The 21,004-nt window shown below is 44.6% G+C and overlaps 1 pseudogene across 1 annotated transcript; it reads right to left on the bottom strand.

The window, feature by feature from the left end:
* Positions 1–19,506: 19,506 nt before the first annotated feature.
* LOC310839399 lies at positions 19,507–20,189 on the bottom strand (annotated as a pseudogene). Its single transcript has one exon. The product of its transcript is annotated as an uncharacterized misc_RNA (transcript).
* Positions 20,190–21,004: the final 815 nt, after the last annotated feature.

Genomic DNA, 21,004 nt, shown 5'->3' with positions numbered 1-21,004 from the left:
GCCGGAGCCAATCCAAATTTGGCAGCCAACCAAATGCTTTTATCTGCTGCTCAGTATGTAGTTTTTGAAAGTGAATTTAAGCATAGCGCAGTAGCCCTGTCCTGTTGGATGCCCTTACTGTGTTTATTAATGGAGCCCCCTCCAGGGGGGTCGTTGCATGGCAACAAAATGATAAATGGCACAGCCTCCACATTCTTCCACAGAAGTCTGCCCAGCATTCTGAGCTGGCAGCTGCTGTTAAAGTTTTGCATCATTTCTCCACGCAGCCAATTCCATGACCCCATACGTGGCTTCTTTTAATGTTACTTGTGCCCGTATGGTGAACTGCACAAAAACCAACAGTGTGAAAATGGGCAAGGATAACTTCAATTGTTCTGATTATGTAAATATTTCATATATATATAAATACACAGAGCTGCCTGACGGCTGGTTTTGGTCATGTCCAGGCTTTACGTTTAATTACATTCCTGCAAACATTAGCCATGGCACACCTTGCTGCTTAAGCCGTATGTCTATTATTTTACCAAAAAAGCATCATTTGTCCCGCTCTCGATATTGACGCACTGTGCAATTGACTAATGATTATAACGATTTTGTTTTTCTCCCTAGCAGATCTGAATATTTCTCTCTAGCTGTCTCTCTTTTAGGAGTTCCTGGATTGGCTGTACGAAATAGCAGGAATATTAACTCTTTAGCTTGCTCCGCAGCAAAGGCTCTGAACTTTACATCACAAGCCCTTCATCTTTTGAATAAAGAGCAGAGTGAACTCCAGCATGGCGTCCTGCAGAACCGCTATCGATTATCTATTGATGCTCCATCACTACGGATGCGAACAAGTGGAAAACATGTGCTGCTTTAATATGACTGACAATTCTAAGGCCATCAGAAAACAAATCTCTCATTTGCAAAATCTCACACATCACATTACACAGGATGTTGGTTTCCCTGCTTTCTGGGATTCTTTCACCCAGTGGCTTACCGCTTGGTTGCCGAACCTTACTTGGCTTCGTAATCTCTTTCAATATGCTATTGTCATAATTTGCATGTTGATTTTATTATGCTGCTTCCTCCAATGCATTCCTGGCCTCATAAGTCTTTTCTCTCGGCTTCTCTCTCCCCCTCAGCCACCCAATAAAATCCTTGCTGCTTATTTTGCGAAATGGCAACACCAACAGTAAACCAAAGGGGAGATATGGGCAGATTTATTTCGAGCATGCGTTGGCAAACCACGTATCTCGTAGTATCTTCTGTCCCATCCTCCCTGGCGAACTTATTTTGGGCATTTGCTGGCACACCACTAATCCCAAAATATTTTTGCCTTATTTACCCAGTACGCCTCGCAGAAAAGAAAAGAAAGGGGGAGATAAAGGGAAGTTTTCCTTCTGCACATATGTTTTCCCTCTGCACATAACTGTTGCATTATAGGGAAGCATTGCATCTCTTTCTACACATAACTGTGGCCTTATGGGAAGTCTTGCTATGGGAAGTATTGCTTCTTTTCTCTTGCATTCTGGGAAGTCTCGCTTATAATCTTCTCTCTGTTTCTGCACACACTGTACGAACCTGCTCCAAACACCAAGACATTCCCTCATCGCTCCGTTCACCTAAAGTTCATGGTGACTTGTACTCCATGCATAGCTGACCACATCTATAGAACTTGATTATTGTATTCTTTCATGTTATGATCAATCATTAGTAATTGTTTCATGCCATATTAATCTTTAGTTAGGAGGTTTCATGCTTGTCTAGTCCCAACCTCGTTTCCCAGCCTTTAATCTACCAGTGATTAATGTTCACATGTAATTCCCACCCCTCACATGTAATTCCCGCCTTGCATTTGCATTAACCAATAGGCAATGAGTTTCTTTGTGTTTGTATCAACCAATCAGCCACAACCACACCTGTGGCAATGTTTGTAATATTCAATAAAAGAGAGTTCCCGGGGCTTCCCCGGCAGACGCCTCTCACATGACACCTACTACTCGTCTCCCGTGATTTTCATTCCTACAGATGTCTGTAACCAGCGATCAGCTGACGGGGAGTTACAGCCGCCTCCTTTGAAGGCGCACTCCCAGCACCCATCAGATGGAAGCACACCTTCAGAGACGCTAGTTTGTCCTGAAAACTTGCTAAAATGAGGGAGAGCATGTGGTTTCAATACAAACCCCTTTTGAAAGTGTGCACCCGCAAGCAATCATTCGGAGAACCAGCTCTGCATGAGACAATGAACAGATAGAAGGACTCGTTTGTTTTAGGGAGGCAAGAGAAGAGAAAGTGGCAAGTTTATTGGCACAGAAGCAAGGAGCCCATTGCTCTGGGAAGAAGGCATGGCATGGCTGACACCATCAGGAAATGGCTGGGTGGTGGAAGGGTAAAAAAAAATATGAGTTGGAGAATCCCGTAGGAACCAGCAAGTCACGGAAGAACTTAGCAGCATTGGGAAGAAACAATCATTAGACCTGAGAGTTCCAGAATCTGGTATGGGGGTATTTCAATACTCCTCCTAATTGCTGCATTACATAATAATGTAGAGGGGAGGGTCCCTTAGGTTGAAAGGTGATGCTCGGAGCCAGCAGAGAGACTTGGGGGAGGGATTAGATTCCTAATACAGTGGTACCTCGGGTTACATACGCTTCAGGTTACAGACTCTGCTAACCTAGAAATAGTACCTCAGGTTAAGAACTTTGCCTCAGGATGAGAACAGAAATCGTGCTCCGGCGGTGCAGTGGCAGCAGGAGGCCCCATTAGCTAAAGTGGTGCTTCAGGTTAAGAACAGTTTCAGGTTAAGAACGGACCTCCTGAATGAATTAAGTACTTAACCAAGAGGGATTTTTATAACGACAAATATTCTCCACAATAAAATGTTCATACAGATGCACATGTCACATGTTCTTTAGCCAAACAAAACAAACTCAAAATCTCCCAGAACTGTATTTCTAATATTTTCCCCTAATAAATCCTTTTCTCAAATCATCCCCACCTCCACCACACATAAATACTGCTCTAGATTCTTTTTTGATTTATTTTTTTTACTTTTTGTGAAGCTATTGATTTTGGTGGATATTGTTATGCTTTTTTTGCTATGGATTGAGTCCTGTGGAAGGAAGGCTCTCATTCAGATACCTCCAACCAGCCCTGAGTTATCACTTGACCTTTGTCTACATGTATTGATACACTTCTACCGGAACTTTAGGTTGATGAAATCAAGGTGGATTAAAAGGGGGGAAAGTCACAAGTGGGGTGTTGCAGGGTTCTATCTTTGGCCTGTTGTTGTTCAACATCTTTATAAACAACTTGGATGAAGGAATTGAGGGGATGCTCATCAAATTTGCAGATGATATCAAACTGGGAGGGGTAGCAGCTAATGCCGCAGAAGACAGAATCAGAATTCAAAACTTTGGCTGCCCTGCACGACAACTTCGACAAAAGAAAACGCTAGGGAGTAAACCCTGCACAAATCTAGAGTGTAGTCCCTCAGATTGAATTTTATTATTACGGTCACAGACCAGTTCCCGCTCACTTACAATATCAGGAAAATCATAAAACACAACAAGAATACATTGAATTGCAATTGGGTCTAACAGAGACAATTCAGATATAGTAGCAGTTAAAAATACATATTAAATCTTGATCACTAAAATCTAACCTAAAATTGTCATTTAAAACCTTAATCATTTTGCTAGTACAGCTTGTTCCCTAAGTTTTATGGCAGTCACACAGAATTTGGCCACCCTTAGCGTGATCTCTAGATCCTGGTCCTCTACCAGGAGTTTTAGACATTGAAGTTCAGACCCATTTGGATATTTTTGTGTAACAGGAGTGATAAATACCAAGCGTATATCCCCATAGAAAAGGCAGCATAACAAGACATGAGAGACAGTTTCTACCTCCATCAAGCCACAGGGGCAGACTCGTTCCGCGTATGGTTTACCCTCGAATCTGCCCTGCTATAAGGCAGATGGCAGCACGTTGAATCTAGCGAGGGTAAATGACCATCTGTATTTGGGTATTTGTAATTTTGACAAATAATTTGCTGGGGTAAATCCTCTCCCATTATCTTTTATTGCTGGGTGTTTATTCATCTTGCTCACGTGGCACTGCAGTTCCAAATCCCAGTCCCTCAGATTGTTGGATGGTGCCTTGTACGCCTCCTTCCGGCAACTCCTGCTCTCAAGTTGGTGCCAAATGTATTGCTCTGCTTTCCTTTGGACCACATCAGTGAGGCTGAGAGAGGGGTCTTGTGGTCTGGGCAGCCCAGGACCTCCATAGCACTGTCCAGGCTTGCGTCCAGGGGAGGTCACTTTGGTGCTGCTAACACAATGGTTGGACTTCATCCCAAGAGGCCCACTCCATTTTATCTCGAGACAGACATCCTGACCCTTCCAGGGAGAAGGGAGAGGAAGACAGTATAGATTTACAACAGGGTTTGCGGGAGGTCACAGCTCAGAGACAGATGAAGGGAAAAGCTGGGAAACCAAGAGAGAGCCAGAGCAACACCTGGATGACAGGTTGTCATTAGAAAGCATTCCAAACTTTCTATCTCCCAGAACCCGGCAAGCCTTAAAAGTAGGAGAGCAAAGAGATCAAAGGCAGAAGAAGAGTAGTTTGGATTTGATATCCCGCTTTATCACTACCCTAAAGAGTCTCAAAGCGGCTAACATTCTCCTTTCCCTTCCTCCCCCACAACAAACACTCTGTGAGGTGAGTGAGGCTGAGAGACTTCAGAGAAGTGTGACTGGCCCAAGGTCACCCAGCAGCTGCACGTGGAGCAGCGGGGAAGCAAACCTGGTTCACCAGATTACAAGTCCACCTCTCTTAACCACTACACCACACTATACCACTACGTGACAGAGGGCACGTAGGAGCACCCATAGAGGAGATGATGAGAATGACGAATGAGGAAGTGGGAGAGATGGGGGGGTGGAGAGTCTCTTGGGACAATGCCATTATCCAAGAGGCTGGGTTCTATAGCCTCTCTATGTAAGAAACTTTTCCTTGTCTATACTTTCCTGGGCAACCAGCCAGGAGCCGCTGACAGCATCCTGACAGGACCACATCAGTGAGGCTGAGAGGGGGGTATTGTTATCTTGGCAGGACCTCCAATATGCACTGCCCAGGTTTGCGCCCTAGAGAGGTCACTTTGGTACTGCTAACACGCTGGTTTGACTTCACCCCCAAGGGCGCACTACATTGTCTCTTGAGATAGACGGATGCCAACACAAGAACACACAATACTATGAGGCTTGGGTGTTTTAGAATAGGAAGGAGGGTTGGTTTAATTATCTGTGATTTCCAGAGGTGTCTCAACAGAAGAATAGTCAGAGAGCATACCTCTTTGATTCATGTTACTAGAGATCACAGTAGAAACTCTACAACTTTATTTGCAAACAGCTTCCAACCACCATTCAGACGATTAGGAACCTTCTGATGTAGATTTTTTAAAAATTGCAATAGAAGCCTGCAGGTATATTATTTGGGGTATGGTTTCATTGGTCTTTGCTTGTGGTAACAATCACCTGAGATTCTCCCAGTTCCCCCCACCGTCAAAAATCCTTGGTAATACAATTTGTTTCTATGCACTGGTTGTAATCACCCAGGGTGCGGGAAATCTGCATGGGGAGAAAAGAAGGGAAGTGGTTTCCCTGGTAACAGCAGCCACAAGTTCTTCTTGGGGGTGTTCCTTTTGTCTCCACTGCAAGGCTTAGTGGCACATTCATTGCTGAATGGGCCGTAATTGCGGAGAGTACAGGATCCTCCCTCATAGATAATTCCCTCCATTCTTCCAACGTAAATAGCAAGGACACACAAATAGACATTCTCCACGGCTGCTCCCCCCAACACAAGAGGATTTGTAGCACCTTCCAAGAACACAGGCATCCATCGAGTTGGGTGTCTTGCTACCAGAGAAGGCCATTGAACTAAGAGAAATGCAGAGGCGTACATGCAAAACTGGTAATAGGCAGCAATTGCCCAGCGGGAACACTATTCTGCTCAAGGCCGGGGCTCTTAGATATAAGAACCTGGATTCAGACTACTATTATTTAATTAAAAATGGAAAGCGTAATGCTGGTGGTCAACAAAAGAGGTTTAAAGACTGTCTCAAGGCAAATCTAAAAAAAAAAAAGGAGTATAAACACCAACAATTGGGAAACACTGGCCTGCGAGCACTCCAGTTGGAGAACAGCCTTTACCAAAGGTGTCATGGGCTTTGTTTTTTTTTTTAATAAATTTTTATTAGGGGTTTTTACAAAATAAAGTACAAAGATAAACAACCTTTCTTTTATCTCAACAGAGTTTCATGACTTCTTTGGACTTCCTCACATCTCCCGCTGCCATTTTCATCATCATAAATTTTTCCCAGCAATTTATCATCTAATTTGCAAATTTTATAACCACTTATTTAAATATAATCCTCTGTAAATTAATTTCTCTTAATCTCACTTTACATCCCATTTCGATCCGATTTTGTGGTGGCCAATTATTTATGATCAAACATCCTACTTAACTTTCCACCAAATCACAATATTTTTGTAAATAAGTCTTAAATTTCCTCCAATCTTCTTCAACCCTCTCTTCTCCCAGGTCTCGAATTCTGCCAGTCATCTCAGCCAGTTGCATATAGTCCATCAGCTGCATCTGCCATTCTTCCAGAGTGGGTAGATCTTGAGTTTTCCACTTCTTGGCGATAAGTATCCTTGCTGCTGCTGTTGCGTACAAAAAGAATGTTCGGTCCTTCTTTGGCACCATCTGGCCGACAATGCCCAGGAGGAAGGCCTCTGGTTTCTTAAGGAAGGTATACTTAAATACCTTTTTCAGCTCATTATATATCATTTCCCAGAAGACCTTCACCCTGGGACAAGTCCACCAGAGGTGAAAGAATGTTCCTTCATTTTCCTTACATTTCCAACATTTATTGTCTGGCACATGGCATATTTTGGCTAGTTTAACTGGGGTCATGTACCACCTATATATCATTTTCATTACATTTTCCTTCAGAGCATTACATGCCGTGAAGTTCATCCCCGTGGTCCACAACCTTTCCCAATCCTCAAACATAATATTATGCCCAATATCCTGTGCCCACTTTATCATGGCCGACTTAACCATTTCATCTTGTGTATTCCATTTCAACAGCAAGTTATACATTCTTGAGAGTACTTTAGTCTTAGGTTCTAACAATTCTGTTTCCAACTTCGATTTCTCCACCTGGAATCCTAACTTTTTATCCTTTTTAAAAATTTCTTGAATCTGAGCGTAATGTAACCAGTCTCGCACTTTGTCTTTCATTTTTTCCAAACTCTGCAATTTCCAATTGTTGCCCTCTTTCTCTATTATTTCCCAATATTTCGGCCATTTGGCCTCCATATTGGGTCTTTTTCGGGCCTTAGCCTCCAGAGGTGATAGCCATCTTGGAGTTTTATTTTCCAATAGGTCTTTGTATTTTGTCCAGACATTAAACACTGCTTTCCTGACAATATGGTTCTTAAAGGCCTTATTGATCTTAACTTTGTCATACCATAAGTATGCATGCCAGCCAAATGCATTGTTAAAACCTTCTAAATCTAACACATCAGTGTCCTCTAGAAGTAGCCAGTCTTTTAGCCAGCAGAAAGCTGCGGCTTCGTAGTACAACCTTAAGTCTGGCAGGGCAAAGCCCCCTCTTTCTTTCGCATCAGTTAATATCTTAAACTTAATTCTGGGCTTTTTGCCCTGCCAGACAAATTTAGAAATATCTCTCTGCCACTTCCTGAAGCACTCCGTCTTATCCACAATTTGCAATGTTTGAAACAAAAACAACATCTTAGGCAATACATTCATCTTAATAGCAGCAATTCGGCCTAACAAAGAAAGCTTCAATTTTGACCAACTGTCCAAGTCTCTCTTAATTTCAGACCAACATTTTTCATAATTATCCTTAAATAGACTCAGATTTTTTGCTGTTATGTTTACCCCTAGGTACTTTACTTTTTTAACCACAGTTAGTTCTGTTTCTCTCTGAAACCGTTCTGACTCTGCATCTGTCAAGTTTTTTCCCAACACCTTAGTTTTCTGTTTGTTTAGTTTAAAGCCCGCTACCCGACCAAAGTCCTGAATCAATTGTAACACTCTTTTTGTACTAGATTCTGGCTCTTGCAATGTCAAAACAAGGTCATCTGCAAAAGCTTTAAGTTTATATTGTTTCGCTCCGATCTGAATCCCTTGCACCAACCGGTCCCCTCTAATCAAGTTCAAGAGCACCTCCAGGACAGAAATAAACAGCAAGGGGGAAATCGGGCAGCCTTGTCGTGTCCCTTTTTCAATCTTAAACTCTTCTGTAACCACATTGTTGACTATCAGTTTTGAGGTGTCATGGGCTTTGAAGATACTCAAACTCAGGACGCAAGGGAGAAACTTGCTAAGAGAAAGGCATGCTTGGCAAATCCACACCGTGATCAACTCCCACCCAGAAACCTATGACCCCACTGTGGAAGGATGTGTGGGTCCAGAGTTGGCCTCCACGGTCACTTACGGACTCATTGTTAAAATTGTGTTTATAATGGAAGACAATCTTACTTGGCTATGAGTGATCGCCAAAGAAGAAGATTAGGTTTTGAGCTCCTTCCTTGCTAAGCTACATGCAGACTGGTGTCCCTGCCCCCCTTTTCTCCCGTCTGTCTTTTGTAAGTCCTGGGGTAGACTTTATGCTTTATCTCAGATCTGGAATCTTGTGTGGGGTTACCACCTTTGTTCTAGCAAAATGCAGGACAGGATAGGATGGCAGCGGGCAGTCATGAGTCAGTTGGGTTGGGGCAATTTGCTTTTCCACTTGGTGCTGAAATGACTTCAGAGAATCTGTTGCAATCTGATCGCATGGCCCCTCTGGAATTTGTCACACACGCACAAATTTGTAAGCCTGCAAACTGCCACCTTAAAGCATGCAAAGCTGCAGGGAACCAGAAGCAACAATGTCAGAGCCTTGCCCTGGCTTGCTCCTCCTTGGGGGTGGGATGAGGAGAGGGAGCGAGGAGGGGGAAAAGGAAAGAAGCGAGGGGAGCAGAGTGGAAAGGGGGAATCCACGACAATAGAGGATTCAATACAGGACGCAACATTTTACATTGAAATAAGGGGCAATCCCGTATTATACAGGACAGGTGGCAACAGGGTCTAGGAATGGCTCTACCATAATCATTACAATTAGGGGATACAGTGGTACCTCAGATTAAGTACTTAATTTGGGGGCCCGAACAACATTGATTCCCAAAAAAGATATTGCCCAAGATCCGGGGGACTTCCACCCTATAACTGTGTCCCCAGTACTGACCAGAGTCTTCCTTTTTTTTCTTTTTTTTTCAATGCATAATTTTTATTAGTTTACATAATTCAAAATACAAAATTAAAATATACAGATTCAATTATTACTTTCACAGATTTTTAAATGTGACTTCCTTCAACCTTTCCACAAATCATCCATACTAATCTTTTTTGTAATTTCGCAGTTCTTAGTTTGTAATGCCATTATTCATCCTAGTTCTCCCGTTTCTCTTTAGACAGAACCCTTTACTTTTTACAGAGCTCCTTTAAAACCCACTAGAGTTATCTGTCCATCGCTTAGATCTTCCAGATAGTTTGTGAAATTTTCCCAATCTTTAGTAAACCTCTGATCCTTTAAATATCTGATTTTCCCTGTCATCCTATCCATCTCCGCATATTCTAATAGTTTTGATCTCCAATCCTCGATTGTCGGTAGACCCTCTGATTTCCAGTTTTTAGCCAATAAGACTCTTGCTGCCGTTGTTGCGTACTGGAACAGCTTGTAATCTTCCCTCTTTATCTCCCTTCCTACCAATCCCAACAGAAAGGCCTCTGGTTTTTTAACAAAGGTGTATCTCAAAATTTTCTTCATTTCGTTATATATACTCTCCCAGAACCCTTTAACCTTCTGGCACTCCCACCACATATGGTAGAAGGTCCCCTCCCTTTTCTTGCACTTCCAGCACTTATTACAGGATCCATACATCCTAGCTAGTTTTACAGGGGTCATATACCAACGGTAGAACATTTTCATTAAGTTTTCCTTCAATATCACACAGGCAGTGAACTTAAGATGGTGTTTCCAGAGTTTTTCCCATTCTTCAAAGTAGATGTTACGGCCTAAATCTCTTGCCCAGTATGTCATTACTGACTTAACTTCCTCGTCAATTAAATTCCAATCCAGTAACTGATTGTACATTTTAGACAAGGTTTTTATATTATTGTTCAATATCTCATTTTGGAATCTGGAATTTTTATCGGCATATCCTTTATCTTTAGTATCTTTCCTAAACATGTCATTGATCTGGAAATAATGCAGCCAGTCATGGACTTGGTCCTTAACCATTTCATACGGCTTCATTTTCCACTTTCCTTCTTCTTTAATTAACAGTTGTTCGTAAGTAGCCCAGTTAGTCCTCATATTGATCTTTTTGGCACTCATGACTTCTAGTGGCGACAGCCAGTGGGGAGTTTTGGGTTCTAGCATGTCTTTATACCTCTCCCATACCTCAATCAGTGGACCCCTAAATATATGATTTCCAAAGTCTTTATGCACTTTCCTCCGCCCGTGCCATAAATAGGCATGCCACCCAAATCGGTTGTTGTGTCCCTCTAAGTCTAGCACTTCCTTGTCTTGCAGTTTTATCCAAGTTTTTACCCAGCATAGGCATGACGCCTCGTAATATAGCTTCAAATCTGGCAGGGCAAAACCTCCCCTTTCCTTCACATCAGTCAGCAATTTAAATTTTATTCTTGGTTTCTTGCCCTGCCAGATAAATTTAGAAATCTTCCTATGCCAGTCTTTAAATATCTTTGTACCTTTAACCACAGGGATATTTTGGAACAAAAACAATAATCTAGGAAGTACAGACATTTTGATTGTAGCTATTCTGCCCCAAAATGACAGTTTTAGTCTGCCCCATGTTTCAATATCTTTGTTGACTCCTTTCCATACTGTTTCATAGTTATTTTTAAATAGATCTATGTTTTTTGACGTTACCCATACTCCTAGATATTTTGCCTTCCTGGTCACCTCTATTTCCGTTTCTCTTTGTAATTCTTCAACTGTATCGCTTTGCATATTCTTAACTAATATTTTGGTTTTCCTTTTATTTAATTTGAAGCCAGCCACTTTTCCAAATTGGTCAAATTCTTCAAGTGCCTCTTTTATTGAGTCTATTGGGTCTTCCATTGTTACGACCAAGTCGTCCGCAAATGCCCTGATTTTATATTCGTTCTGCCCAACCATTACTCCTTTTATACCTTTGTTTTTTCTTATTGAATTTAGGAGGACTTCTAGCACCATTATAAACAACAGTGGGGACAACGGGCATCCCTGTCTTGTTCCCTTTGTTATTATCATTTCTGCAGTCTCCACATTGTTTATTATCAACCTTGCCCTCTGTTCGGTGTAAATTGCCTTTATCCCATTATAGAATTCAGTGCCCACTTCCATATATTCCAGTTGTTTCAGCAGAAAATCCCAAATCACGTTATCAAACGCTTTCTCAGCGTCCACAAACAGCAGCAGGCCTTGCTTGTCACACCTGTCTGTTAAGTATTCTATGATGTTAACTATATTCCTTATGTTATCTTTCATGTGCCTACCCGGCAGGAAGCCCGCTTGGTCTTTATGTATACTTTCTACCAAAATATCCTTTAGTCTTCTTGCCAGGATTCCCGCAAAGATCTTATAATCTATGTTTAATAAGGAAATCGGTCTGAAATTTTTAATCTGTTGTAGATCTGCATCTTGTTTGGGAATTAATGTAATTAATGCCTCCTTCCATGTCTCAGGTATTTCTCTTTCTTTGAGGATATTGTTCATTACTTCTTGCAATGGGGTCAGCAGAACTAATTCCATCTCTTTATAGTATCTGCCGGTAAACCCGTCTGGGCCAGGGGCTTTCCCTTTTTTTAAATCTTTTATAATTGCTCTAATTTCTTCTACCTCAATTAGGGCACTCAGTTTCTCTTTCTCCACTGTAGAGATCTTATTTATATTCTTACATTTTAGGTATCTTTCTATTTTTCTCAGGTTATTCTTTTCAGTATTTCTAAAAAGTCCTCTATAGAAATCCAAAAAGGCTTTCCTTATTTCTTTAGGTTTATTTATCTCTTCTCCCTCCACCACAATTTTATTTATTGTATTTTGTTCCTTCCTCTTTTTGAGTTGCCAGGCTAATAGCTTCCCTGATTTATTAGCATATTCGAAACTCCTCTGTCTTAGTTTTTTAACTTTCCATTCTATCTCCCTATTTATCAGCATTGCATATTGAGATTGTAGAACTTTAATGTTCTCTTTTATTCTCTTATTTTTGGGGTTTTTAATTAATTTTTGTTCATTATCCCATATTTGTTGTAGAATCTCTTTTCTCCCTTTTTCTCTTTTTCTGTTCTTAATTACACTCTGTTGGATGAAAAAGCCCCGCATCACCGCCTTGCCTGCATCCCACACTACCTTTGGTTTTGTATCGTTGCCTAAATTGTCCTCAAAGTATTCCTTTAACCTTTTTTGGGCTTTCTCTACTATCTCTTGATCGTCTAACAGATAATCTTTCATTTTCCATCTGTATGATCTTCCTTCCAGCCCTTTCAGTTCCATTTTTATTGGGTTATGGTCCGAAATAGTTTTGGCTTGGATCCCCACCCGTACAGATCTTGGGACTAATTCTGACGAGATCCATATCTGATCTAATCTTGAAGATGAATCTTTAGATTCTGAGTGGAAAGTGTATTGTTTTTCCAGGGGGTATTTAAATCTCCAAATGTCTACCAGATTGCAGTTTTGAGCCAATGAAAAAAAGGTTTTCGGTAGCTTCCCTTCTTTGCCCTTTCCGTCCCTTAGCCTGTCCATCTCTAGCGACACCACACCATTCATATCTCCTAATAATATAATTTTTTGATCGGCATAATCAAGCAACTTTCCTTCCAACATCCTGTAAAACTCCGATTTATTATCGTTGGGCGCATATATCCCCACTATTACTACCTTCTCTCCTTGCCAGTTAATTTGAACTACTACTATCCTCCCTTCCTCGTCTTTATAAATTTGTTGCGCTGCGATTTGTTTGTTAATGTAAATGACCACCCCCCTTTTTTTACTTCGATCAGATGATACAAACTCGTTCCCTAGTCTTTTATTAGTCAGAACTCTTTTATGCTTCCTTGCTATGTGGGTTTCCTGCAGGCAAATGATATCTAAACATTCTTTCTTTAAGATATGCTCAATTTTATTCCTCTTTCCCTTGTCGTTCATCCCGTTGACATTCCAACTCCAGACTCTTAGCACCATAGTGAATTACCTTAGTAAAAAAAAGAAAAAAGAAAAAAAAAGAGAACTACTTTCTTCTTCTAGACTCCTCCCGCTGCCTCTTCCTCTCCTTCCCCTTCCTCTCCCCCTGTCCTCTCCGCCTCTTCTTCTGAGTTTTTCCCCCCTTCTGCCTCCTCACTTCTTTCTTCTTCTTTTTGTATTTTTAATTCTTTATATTTCCTTAAAAATTTGCCAGTTTCTTCCGGGTTTGTCAGTTTTTGTCTCTTACTCCTATAGGTGAAGGAGATTCCTTCGGGGAACTCCCATTTAAACTCGATGTTATTTCTTTTCAGTGTCTGTACCAATTCTTTATATGATTCTCTGCGTTTTAATAGCCTGACTGGAATGTCTTTAAAAATTATTATATAATTTCCGCCAATATTCAGCCTTTTCTCTCTATTTTTAAGCAGGATTTTATTCCTCATTTCCCTTTCTTTAAATGTGACTAAACAGTCTCCTACAAGTTTTTTGTTTCTGGCTGGTTTGGCTTTTAGTCTAAATGCAGATTGTATTGCATTCTCAATCTCTTCTGTTGGAATCTCTAACCAGCAGGCTAATTCTGTTATCAGTATCTCTTTTATATTTTCGCCTTGTACTTCGGGCACGGCTCTCAGCCTCAGATTAGATTCCCTCTGTCTTAGTTCATTCATCGCAATTAAGTCTTTCATATCCTCTTGGCATTTATTCAGCTCCAGTATCTCTGCTTTTATCTTATCCTCCTCACGCCTCACATCCTTCATTTCTGATCTTGTCTTCTTTAAACCTTCCTCCACTGCCTGTGTCCTCCTAAATACCTCTTTTAATTGGCCTTTCAATTCGTTAACTGTTTCATCTATCTTTTTATCCATTTTCTCAATTCTATGTTCTACTTGCTCTAACTTAAGCTCTACATTTTTTTCACTTTGTTTTATCTCCGCGAACATTTTTAAGATCTCTGCTCTAAAATCCCCTTCTTGTTTAGATCCCTTCCTATCCATTGGTGTTCCCCCTTCAGGTCTTTTCCCAGTGTTTGACATTCTTGCTATATTTGAACACCCACTATTCGATATAGTACAGAATCTTGGTTTCTGACAGTTATTACCCGATGCCCGTTTGTCCTTGTTTTTTCCCAACCCGGAAGATTGACAATCCTTAGATAGTTCACTTAAATCAGCTTAGTTCCTTTCACAATAAACCTACTTTGAAGGTTCCATAAAGTTCCCAAAGTTTTTGAACTCTTGTAGGAACCGTGGGGAATATTACAGTCAGAGGTCGAAGGGTGGGGGTTCACACTTCAAAAACCCCGCAGTTCAAGCTGGGTAAAGACCAAAAACATATGGGAGGCAGGTATGGTGCACCGAAGAGAGAGAGAAAGAAAGAGGGAGAAGGAGACAAGAGAAGAAAGAAAGAAAAAAAAGGAAAAATCCAAAACGTAATAGTATACTCTGTCCGCTAGGTGGCACTCTCTAGTACTGCTCCGTTCCAGAAACAATTTCTCCACATAGGCAGTCTGAAGATTCCGACATCAAAGGGTGGAGGACTGTTGACCAGTCATTAAGTAGTCATCGGAGATCATAAACCTTCCCAGTTCAACACTGAGGTATCCTCAAATGAGTGGATATACAGCTGAAAGTTTAGGACCAGGTTAATCCGTAATGCTGGTAGTCTTTGTTAGCAAACCCCAACAGCGTTTTGCTTTTTTCCTTCCTCGTAATGGCGTCTGCGCTTTCTCTTTCCGCTCCTCCGTTCTCACTTTACTGTAAGCAGCGCGAGGGGGGGGCTTCTCACCATCCCCTAAGTCCCTTAGACGGTCCCAGTTTAATGACCTCGCCCTCTGTTCCTTGATTTTAAAGCTCTCTTAAGTTATTAATATGTTGCCAGATGCTATAATAGAGAGTCTTTCAGGGAAACAAAGTATTCTCTAGGGGGAAACTCTCTTCGCTTTCTCCGCTCTGAGGCTTTCCTGCGTGTTCGCTGATTCCTTATAAAGGCTGAACTCTATAATCCCTCTGTTACTTGCCGGGTTTCTCTGTTCCGAATCGTTGCACCTTCAGATTCAGCTTACTCCCCGGATTCCTGCGTTTGAAAGCGGAGCGCTAATCTTCTGCGAGACATGGGCTGTCCGCTACTAGGGAGGGGAGAAATGGCTGCCCCGGACCTGCTGCTCAGCGCCGCCGTGCTCTTCACCTTTTTAGGGGTTACCTGACGGCGAAGCGAGCCGCGTCCAGTCTCTGCTGGGCCCCTGTACCTCCGGACACCCTCCGGACGTGTTTTCTGGGGTGCTTGCGCCCTTCTGCACCCCCTTTTGCCTCCCTTGTAGGACAGGGTTCGCGCTCTCGCCGAAACCCTTCTCACTCCAGAGACGCGCTCCACCGGAAGTCCCCCTGACCAGAGTCTTCCATAAGGTCCTGGCCGCGCGGTTGACTAGAGAAGTCGACCTAGACCCCAGACAACGGGCCTTCCAGCAGTTCGATGGGTGTTCCGAGAACATCTTTCTCCTGGACATGGTACTCCGGTACCACAAGCAACGGTCTAAACCGTTGTATTTAGCTTCCCTGGACGTGGCGAAAGCGTTCAACTCTGTGGCCCATAATACCATTAAGGAGACCCTTCAGATGATGGGGATCCCCGACCCGATGACACACTATATTAGTGATGTCTACGACCGGAGTACCACCGTACTCTCGTGCGGTGGCGCGACCTCCCAGGAATTTCACCCCAGGTGTGGGGTGAAGCAGGGTGACCCCATGTCGCCCTGTATATTTAATATGATCATGGACCGCCTCCTCCGGAAGATACCTAAGGAGGTAGGGGCCGACCTGGGAGACGGCGTGACAGTGAACGGTGTAGCCTTTGCTGACGACCTGGTGTTGGTGGCATCTACACCAGTAGGGCTACAAACTACCATCGACATGGTGGCTGGACATCTTGCACTATGTGGCCTCACTGTAAACTCCGGAAAGAGCTTGACAGTATCCTTGGAAGTCGTCCCCAAGGAAAAGAAAACGGCGGTGAACCCGCGGTGGGTCTTCACCTGTGACAACAGACCGTTGCAAGCTCTTAAGCGGTCGGACCAGTGGCGCTACCTGGGCGTGCCCTTCACGCCAGAGGGACGTATGGCAACTCAGCCTCTAGACCATCTTAAGGAACTCTTGGACACCATCGGCAAAGCTCCCTTGAAGCCTCAGCAACGGATGTTTGGCTTGCGGACCGTCCTCCTGCTGTCGCTGTATCACCAGCTCTCAATGGGCTCAACCACGGTGGGTTTGCTCAACAGAGTGGACCGCTGTGTGAGGACGGCAGTGAGAAAGTGGCTAGGCCTCCAGGATAGTACGCCCGTGGCGTACTTCCACACTAAGGTCAGTGACGGAGGCCTAGGAATTCCGGCGATGTGCTGGATGATGCCACGACTTCGTAGGGATCAGCTCCTACGATTGCCACTGCTAAGGACGGAGCAGTCTACGTCTGGGACCTTTCTGAGGTCGGAGCTCTCTCTGGTAGAGGGGCGGCTACTAGAGAGGGGAAGTTGCCTGTTTACAGCTCAGGCACAAGAACGCCAATGGGTCAGTCTCCTGTACCAATTGGTGGGTGGCTGTGCATTGAAGGAGTCTGGGAGAACCCGTAGCCAGCATGACTGGGTCTACGGCTGCACAAAGTTCCTGTCGGGCAGGGATTACCATAACTCCATACGGATGCACATTAATGCGCTCCCGACCAGGTCCCGCTTGGCCAGGGGGCGGAGAGCTGACCGGCTATGTCGTGGCGGGTGTCAGATGCCCGAAACTCTGAACCACGTTCTCCAAGTCTGCTACAGGTCTCATGCGGCTAGGGTCCGCCGGCATGATGCTGTAGTGAAATATATCACTAAAGGACTTCGGAGACAGAGGTATCACGTGGATTTGGAGCCTCACTTTCGAACATCAGAAGGTCTGAGGAAACCCGACATAGTAGCGAGTATTGGACGGACCGCACGTATAATCGATGCCCAAGTGGTGGGCGAGCAGGCGGACCTGCGGAGGGCTCATGCCCAAAAAGTCCAGTATTACGCAGGGAACACCAGTCTCCTGGAGTTGGTAAAAGAGCGCTACCAAGTGGAGGACCTGAGCACCACATCTGCAATGCTCTCCTGCAGGGGTGTGTGGAGTGACCGCTCGGCGGAGGACCTACTAGCCCTGGGTATTGTCTGAAAGCAAGATCTCAAGGTCCTCTCGTCACAGGTGTTGATCGGTGGCCTGTACGCGCATACCATTTTTAACAAGACTACGGCCACTGTCAGTGCTGGCTTGTGAGCGCCCAGGAAAATGCCCAGGCTGGAACGGGTCTGCTAGTTAATAAAATCCGTACTTCTGTGGCTAAACAGAAGTAATGTCTGAGGGGCGTGGCGCCCCGATGATGATAAAAAAAATGTTCTGGAGGTCTGTTCTTAACCTGAAACTGTTCTTAACCTGAAGCACCACTTTAGCTAATGGGGCCTCCTGCTGCCGTGCCGCCGGAGCACGATTTTCTGTTCTTATCCCGAAGCAAAGTTCTTAACCTGAAGCACTACTTCTGGCTTAGCAGAGTCTGTAACCTGAAGCATATGTAACCTGAAGCGTACCACTGTATATTATATTTACCCGAATATAGGCCACATTCAGCTTTCGTACATGCCAGTTTGGGGGTAAAAATTCTGGCCTGTTTTCAGGTCAGTATGGTATGGGTGAGTTAGATGGATAGAAAATGAAGGGCAGGTACTCGTTTCTTGGTAATGGTGCCAAGGGTGCCAGAACGCAGTGGTTGCCAAGGGCAACGACAGAAACAAAAAGTGACAACAACATAGCAAGGAATAGGATCACAGAAAAGCACTGTGTGTGTTCTCTGTCTCTCTCTTTCACATGCACAAACACACAAACACTTAAAAGGAACCATGCCTTTCTGGCTTGAAGTGGAACCAGTGTTCATAGTAGTAGCTAGAGAAGACTGTATTACCCCCGTGAAATCAATAAATCAACTAATTGCAATTAAGTCCCTTTGTGGTGATTACTGACACCAATTCAGCTTCCGCTGGGGTTGGGGAAACCATCATAACTGGAGGAACTTCCACCAGCGCCAGCCTGTAGCCACCTTTGCTTAGCAACTATTTGGGGCCTACTTTTGCTCAGTGTCATGGCTTCCCTTCAGAAGATGAGGCAAACACATTCCTGAGGCGTTCCCTGCTCCCTGAAGTACACCTTTCATTTTTTCTCCCAAGTGTTTCTTAAAAACAAATTTTGGAACAAGTCATACCAAATGACAGAAGCAAAAACAACAACAACACTCATTCATGAAACAAATTGTGCTTCCAAGAATACAAATGAAGGAAACCCATTCCAATCTAAAGGACCATCTGCTCTCAAATGAGCCTGCCTGACTATTAAGATCTTTCAGAAAGGCTCTGACTTTTGCATGTTCTGCCAATTTTGGAACTGCAAAAGAAAATTGCCTTTTCCGTGGCTGCTTCCAGGTTTTGGAACATTCTCCCTAGAGAGGTTCAACTTGCCCCTACGTATGCTGTTATATGAAAACCTTAGACAGGCCTTTGACCTATAAGAACTGTGCTCTTTTTGTGGTAAAAATAAAATAAAATGAAGCTCTGGCGCTCATATATCGATAAACGTAAAGAGGGTGGCAGCACAAAATGGCCGCCATGGGCACAAATAAATAAGAGGTGTCCATGCCAGTGAGCTCTGTCACAAAAAAAGCCTTGTGTAGGCATATTAATGTTTTATTCTCCCTGACATAGTGATCTCAGTACAGTGGACCCTCGGGTTACGTTACTTTCAGGTAACGTAACTTTCAGGTTGCAAACGGGTTTCGCCACACGCACATGTGCAGAAGCTGCGCCTCTTCTTACGAAATTTTTGGGGTGCGCACAGACCGAATAGATTCACAAAACATGCACGAGTTCACAGCTCTTACTGTCAAGAAGTTCTTCCTAATGTTTAGGTGGAATCTTCTTTCTTGTAGTTTGGAACCATTGCTCCGTGTCCGCTTCTCTGGAGCAGCAGAAAACAACCTTTCTCCCTCCTCTATGTGACATCCTTTTATATATTTGAACATGGCTATCATATCACCCCTTAACCTCCTCTTCTCCAGGCTAAACATGCCCAGCTCCCTTAGCCGTTCCTCATAGGGCATCGTTTCCAGGCCTTTGACCATTTTGGTTGCCCTCCTCTGGACACATTCCAGCTTGTCAGTGTCCTTCTTGAACTGTGGTGCCCAGAACTGGACACAGTACTCCAGGTGAGGTCTGACCAGAGCAGAATACAGTGGCACTATTACTTCCCTTGATCTAGATCAGGGGTGTCAAACTCAAATTCATCGGGGGCCGCATCAGCAGTTTGGTCACCCTCAAAGGGCCGGTTGTATCTGTAGGACTATGTGTCCACTCTTTATTATCACTTTCCCATCTCTCCTTAAATTGCCTTCCCTCTGCATCAGCTCCGCCTCCGCCACTTCCACCGCCCCCCAAGGCCTGGTCGCTCTTCTTGCGCTTGTCCTTGTCCTTGTACATCTTGTTGTGGTGCCTCTTGCACATCCAGGGCTTGCGCTGCTTGGCCACTTGCGTGGTGGTCTCGCTGCAGCCTTTGTAGGCGCAGCTCTTGCAGCCGCCTCCTCCTCCTCCTCCCCCCGACTGGGTGCCGCCCTCCTCGTCCAGATCCTCCAGGATTCCGCCGGGGCTGCTGGCGCTGTCGCCTCCGCCCCCGGCGCCGTCCGCGTCGCCCGCTGCCACCCGGCCCAGCCCATAGAAGACCATGAGGCCTGAGGGCTCCTCCGAGGCCCCCCGCAACGGTGGCTGCAGCTGCTACACCACCTGGGGCTGCAGCAAGGCGCCCACTGCCTCCCCGTCCCCACCGCAGGGCTGCATCACCAGCAGCGTGAGCAGCTGCGGCGGGGAGGGGGAAGGCGACGATGAGGAGAAAGCGGCCGAGCTGCCGCTTGTGTTCCCGGAAGGCTCTGTCCCTCCGGCAGGCCTCACAGCCAGGGCCTCCCGCAGGGCCCCTCGGCTGCCACAGCAACGGCAAACGGGCGCCACGGGCCAGGCGCTGACAGGTTGCCGGCTATTACGCATCGCGGGGAAGGCGGTGTGCACGCGACCTCCGCCTCCTTTCCCCGGAAGCTCATTTAAGCGCGCAAGCGCAGAGGCGGTGACGGCGGGGCTTTCCCCCCAATCCTTCCCCGCCTGCACATGCGCGTTGCACGCCCGACGTTACACATGTTCAAAAAAGGCCGCTAGGGTAAGCGATCTCCTTTATGATATTGGAGTTAGCAGGAGGATTCGTTGCGCGCATGCACCATCTCGTTGGCAGCCTGTTTGATGGGCGGGTGGGAAGCGACTGGGCTTCTAATAGCAGCCTGGGGCTACACGGCTACACAGGCCACATGATGAGGTCTGGCGGGCCGGATTCGGCCCGCGGACCTTGTGTTTGACACCCGTGATCTAGATGCTATACTCCTATTGATGCAGCCCAGAATTGCATTGGCTTTTTAGCTGCCGCGTCACACTGTTGGCTCACGTCAAGTTTGTGGTCAACCAAGACTCCTAGATCCTTTTCACATGTACTGCTCTCAAGCCGGGTGTCACCCATCTTGTATTTGTGCCCCTCATTTTTTTTGCCCAAGTGCAATACTTTACATTTCTCCCTGTTAAAATTCATCTTGTTTGTTTTGGCCCAGTTCTCT

The sequence above is a fragment of the Podarcis gaigeae genome (assembly GCF_964106915.1).
Source record: "Podarcis gaigeae genome assembly, chromosome: 1".
Lineage (NCBI taxonomy): Eukaryota > Metazoa > Chordata > Lepidosauria > Squamata > Lacertidae > Podarcis > Podarcis gaigeae.
This window is presented reverse-complemented; position numbering and strand designations above follow the sequence as displayed.